The 5,012-nt window shown below is 49.8% G+C and overlaps 1 long non-coding RNA gene across 1 annotated transcript; it reads left to right on the top strand.

The window, feature by feature from the left end:
* The first annotated feature begins 256 nt into the window (after positions 1-256).
* Positions 257-3,722, top strand: LOC142876389 (uncharacterized). Its single transcript, XR_012923288.1, has 2 exons — positions 257-322; positions 3,166-3,722. It is a non-coding gene; the product is annotated as an uncharacterized LOC142876389 (long non-coding RNA).
* The last annotated feature ends 1,290 nt before the right edge of the window (positions 3,723-5,012 follow it).

The following is a 5,012-nucleotide window of genomic DNA, read 5'->3' on the forward strand; positions in this document are numbered from 1 at the left end:
CAGCAACAGATAATTCAAACAGTTCTAAAAACCCTGACTCATGGTAGAAGACTGATCAATTAATATCAGACTCCTTCTCGCTCCTATATTTTTTCACTCTGAAAATCTTCCTCCCTAGTCTGATTCCGTGCCGGCCCTCTCACCGTCCCTTCATCAGACTTCCCCCACAGAGCCCTGATGTGAGTTCTTCCATCACACGCGGCCCGGCCACAGCCCCCGACGCCAGGAAGCCTTGCTCACCAGCTCTCCATGTGACAGCTTGCTTCCTGTTTGAGAGCTGCCCTGACCTGGTGGAAGTCCGTGATCCTGAGGGGCACTGCCTGTGAGTTGCCTGGCCTGGCAAATGTGGCTGTCCCACGTCCTAAGTTGGCTGCTCATCCTTAAGGGGAGGGACCAGAGCACCCGGCATCTTACTTCACCCATAGCTGGTGCCCACAGATACTTTCACTTTCACTGGGCAGCTTTCGCCAGGGAGGGGTCTGGTGGCCGGGTGTGGTAGAGTTGGGCCAAGGTTGCATTATTTTCCCACCAGAAAACTGCTTAGTGAGTCAATGCTTTATTTATTTCTTGGACTCTAATCTCTCACCCTTCCCACATTTACCCCGTGTTAAGAAGGGAAAAGGAAACTTGGGCTCACATTTCAGAAACTTGCAAGATCTGGATAAGTCTACAAACTGACTGAACCAGAGCAAGCAAGGTGGCTGCACTGCTGTGCACTTTTCTCACACTATCGAAAGTTTACCCTCACTTCTGCTTTTGCTTGGAAGAGCCTGAGAAGCTAATTAAGGTCAAAATCAACTCTTTCACATTTTCTTGGGTAGTTAACATACACTGACTTGGTCCATTTTCTGTTGCTATAAGAGAATACCCAGGACTGAGTAATGTATAAAGAAAAAAAATTGTTTCTTACAGTTCTGGAGGCTGGGAAGTCCCAGATTGGGCGGCTGCCTCTGGTGACACCTTCTTGCTGCCCCCTAACGTGGTGGAAGGTGCCGGGGGGCATCAGGCACACAGGAGAGAGCCGAACTGGCTTCACAACAGACCCACTCTCGAGATAACTAACCCACTCCCCTAACAATCAATCCATTAACCCAGTAATCTGTTAACCCATGAATGTATTGATACTAATCTCCTCACGACCAGAGAACCCTCATGACCCAATTGCCTGTTCTTAATACTGTTACTTCAGGAATTAAGTTTCAACATAAGTTTTAGAGGGGACAAATGTTCAAACCATAGAATACACTTTTTTTTTTTTTTAGAGATAGACAGTATCTCACTCTGTCACCCAGGCTAGAGTGCAGTGGTATCATCATAGCTCACTGTAACTTCCAACTCTTGGGCTCAAGTGATCCTCCTGCCTCAGCTTCCAGAGCAGCTGGGACTGCAGGCAGGTGCCATCAGCCTCCCAAAGTCCTGGGATTACATGCATGTGCCACCATGCCAGGCAGAATACACTTTTATTAGAACTTTCTGATATTATCTTTTAGCTTGGCCTAAACCTGAAGTCACTGAATATCTTTATGCATATTAGTGTTGGCCGATGGCTGCAGGCTGATGGTTGCTGAAGTCCCAAGGAATTGGTGCTTTGCATGAACTTGTTGGTGTTCGTGTAGAACGTCCTTTCTCCCAGACTGGCCAGCGCTGGACTGGGGCACCAGGCTGGTTCTAACACATGCAAGGCTTCCCTGGAAGTTCTTTGCACCTAAAACATGCACAGTTTTTATAAAATAAAGATTGGTCTTTTGCCATATGTCAGACATGCCAGATGTTGTGAATCCAGACAGGAAAAGCTGTACCTTCTGCTCCCAAGAGTTTCAGGCTGGTGGGAAGCTGCACATGCCCCAAACACACGAAACGGGTGGGCCACACCTGAGATGCCAGGGCTACAATGCCTACGTGGTATGCACAGTACTGTAACGAATCAGTCTCCTTTTTCCTTGATAGACAAATCCAAGCTAGCCTGGGGGCCTTTCAAGGACTGGCACGCCACTCCCAGATGCTGAGAAAGCTGTGGCCAGTGGGATCCCCAGAGAGGCAGGCAGGCTGAGGGACGGGGACCAGAGCGATTGCAGGGACGAATCCTGAGTCTCCCAGTGTTTAATTTAAATAGGGACCCTGACAGGAGCCAGTGACGGTGCTGGCAGTTCAGCTCACGTGCGTGTGTCAGTGACTCAGAGGGAGGGTACTGAGGACGGGCCGGGCCCAGGGTGCCTGAAGGACTGGCTCTGCCTCTCCCAGACCAGGCGCGAGGCGGACACATGTCCTCAGGCGCCCTCACGGCTGGCCCGCGTGTGCGCTCTTCCACTGCTCCCGTGCTAGCGTGTGGACAGGATCTCGACACGGCCCTGCAGGCGAGCAGGGCACATATGCGCCTGCACAGACCCGAAAACTAGGAATCTCTGATTTTCTACTGTTGTTTTTGTTTTTCTTGTTTGCAGTTTCCTCACTCATGACTCACTTATGGGTTTTTTGCCATTATTTTATTATACACTTTTGGCATGAATTGTCTCAGGCAGGAAATAAACAAGCAAATAAATGGGGCGAGAGTAGGGGAAGAGAGATAAGAAGAAAGGGAAAGAAGAGGAGGTGAGAGAGGTGGGTGGGAGAAAGGTGATGGGTGCAGGCAGGTAGGTGGTGGGTAGGTGGCAGGTGTGGCTAGGCGGGGATGGATAGATGGCAGGCAAACACTGCAGATAAAGGGGTACATGGGTGATAGATACAACCCCCTGGAGAGTTCAGATGGGAGGGTGAGCATGAGGACAACCAAAGAAGAGGCAGCAGAATCTAACAACTGAACCCTCGGAAGCAGGGGTGCAGGGGGCAGCAGAAGCTGGGCCGGGGTGTGGGAGATGAGAATCAAAGGCTGCAAGGCTCAGACAGACAGGAGGAAAATGTTTGAGTTTTCTGAGATCTATTGCACAGTGTGGTGAATATAATACCTAATATAACATAATAATTGAGCACCATACACTTCAATATCTCTAAGAGAGGAAATCTCAAATGTTCTCATCACAAAAAATGTCAAATATTTGAGGTGCTGGATAGGTTAATTCGCTTGATTTAATCATTCCACATTGCATTAAAAATTGTGACATCACTTTGAACCTCATAAATATGCACAATTATAATTTTTTAATATATAATTTAAATTTTTAAAAAAAGGAAAGGAAAACGAGAGAGATTCAACATGGACAGCGTATGGCTTCAGTCTCCCCAGGTCTGCCCCAGGAGCTTTCCGCGGCCCTCAGCTCTTGGAGGCAGCAGGAGCCCCGCCACCGCATGCCCAGGTCGGGCGCCACCCCAGCACGCGGCACCCGCCGTGCCTGCGACGACACACGCAGAACCAGCCGGGCATGCTTCTTGCTCCAGGGGCCGCGGTCCTCCGTGAGTCTGTCGGTGACTTCCAGATCCCTGCCAGCAGCCCCTGGGGGACATGGAACGCTGATGGCAGATCCCTAGAGCCTGAGACCCACACGGAAGGCCAGTTCTCAGGAATCACGGGCTGTCGGCGCCGCACGGAGGTGAGGCCTCGGGAGGCGGCGGTTTGTCCCACAGAGTGCAAGCGTGCTGTGGTTCCCTATCTCCCCGTCTCGGTCACACACGGATCAGGTGGCTTCCTGTTGAGGGCCTGGATTATCAGTTGTGACTGGGTGAGCCCTGGTTTTGAGTCTTGAACTAATGTTTTTTATTCGATGCTTAATAAATCCCTGTTGAGTCAATGAGCACTTGAATGAACCAGTAATTCATACTCCTCTGCATTTCAAAACTCTAAACAAATTAGACTTTTGATTCTATGAGCTTCCAGTAGAGCTGATTTTAATATTTTAAAATCGATCAAATTCTGCCTTTGAATGACAGGAGCCTTGAGAAACCATCCTTGGTACCCCTAGACATTGGAGATGGCAGCCCCCCACGTCTACCGGTGGGCCCTTGTGGGGGGAGGGGAGCAGGGAGGGCAGGAAGAAGCCGAGGAGCCCTGGGCTCAGGCTGACCTGACACCAGACTGCAAACTAAGTGACACATACAGCCAGGGTACTTTGTGGTGTGAACATGTTAATTCACTGAATTTCAGATGCAAACCTCTAAGATAGGCTACAATTTTGATGACGCTATTTCGGCGTTTCTTCGAGTTTTAGCTGTGCCAGGAAGGCCATGCCGGCGCACACGCAACACGCACGAGGTCCGCCCCGGCACGCATGGCCGCGCTCCGGGGTGCTCACGGCCTCCTCCCCCTGGGTCTTGGCCACGTTTGCCAGGCTCTGCGTCTACGTCAGTGTCCGCAATCAGAGCTCAGTCGGGATTTGCAAGTTTGGAACAGAAATATTCATCCGAATGCCTCAAAATCACATCACAGACTATTGAGACTCGGGTAGGTCTTGGGCATCACCGCACGTAGCCCGTCTATCTCACAGGACAGATCCGGAGGGGTCAACACCCGGCGTCTCACTGCTGGCCGGTGGTAAGCCCTGGGCTCCGAGGGATCTTTTGGTCATTTCATGTCTTCAGTTGTTAGGAAGACAGAATCAAGCCAAGCACACATCACATTCCCTAGGAAGACTGTACTTGTCTTTCATTTGTATCAAATATCAGATCACTGAGAGCAATCTTTGCTAACATAGCAATCTTTGGGGAATTGCCCAAATACATGATAAACCGACCTTCAGCAGCTGTGTGTGTGACCTAAACAGTGTGTGTTGGGCAGGGATTCACTTACTGGCTTTGGGACTTCGTGGGCAAACCTCTTATCATCCTTAAGCCTAATTTTTCTCATCTGTAAAGTGGGGCTAATAAAAGTACTTAAGGTTTGTTATGAGAATTAAACTATGCACATAAAGCCACTTCACATAGTTTCTGACTCATCTTAAGTGTTACGTAAATGCTGCAGCTGTTCTTATTACTGCATTAGTATTGTCATTATTGCTGCTGTTCTTGTTGTGTGGACTAATCTACTGTCCGTGCCCTGCCTTCTCCCCATCCGCCCTTCCCTCTCAGGACGGCTCCGGTGTCCC

This window comes from Microcebus murinus, chromosome 15 (genome assembly GCF_040939455.1).
Source record: "Microcebus murinus isolate Inina chromosome 15, M.murinus_Inina_mat1.0, whole genome shotgun sequence".
Taxonomy (NCBI): Eukaryota; Metazoa; Chordata; class Mammalia; order Primates; family Cheirogaleidae; genus Microcebus; species Microcebus murinus.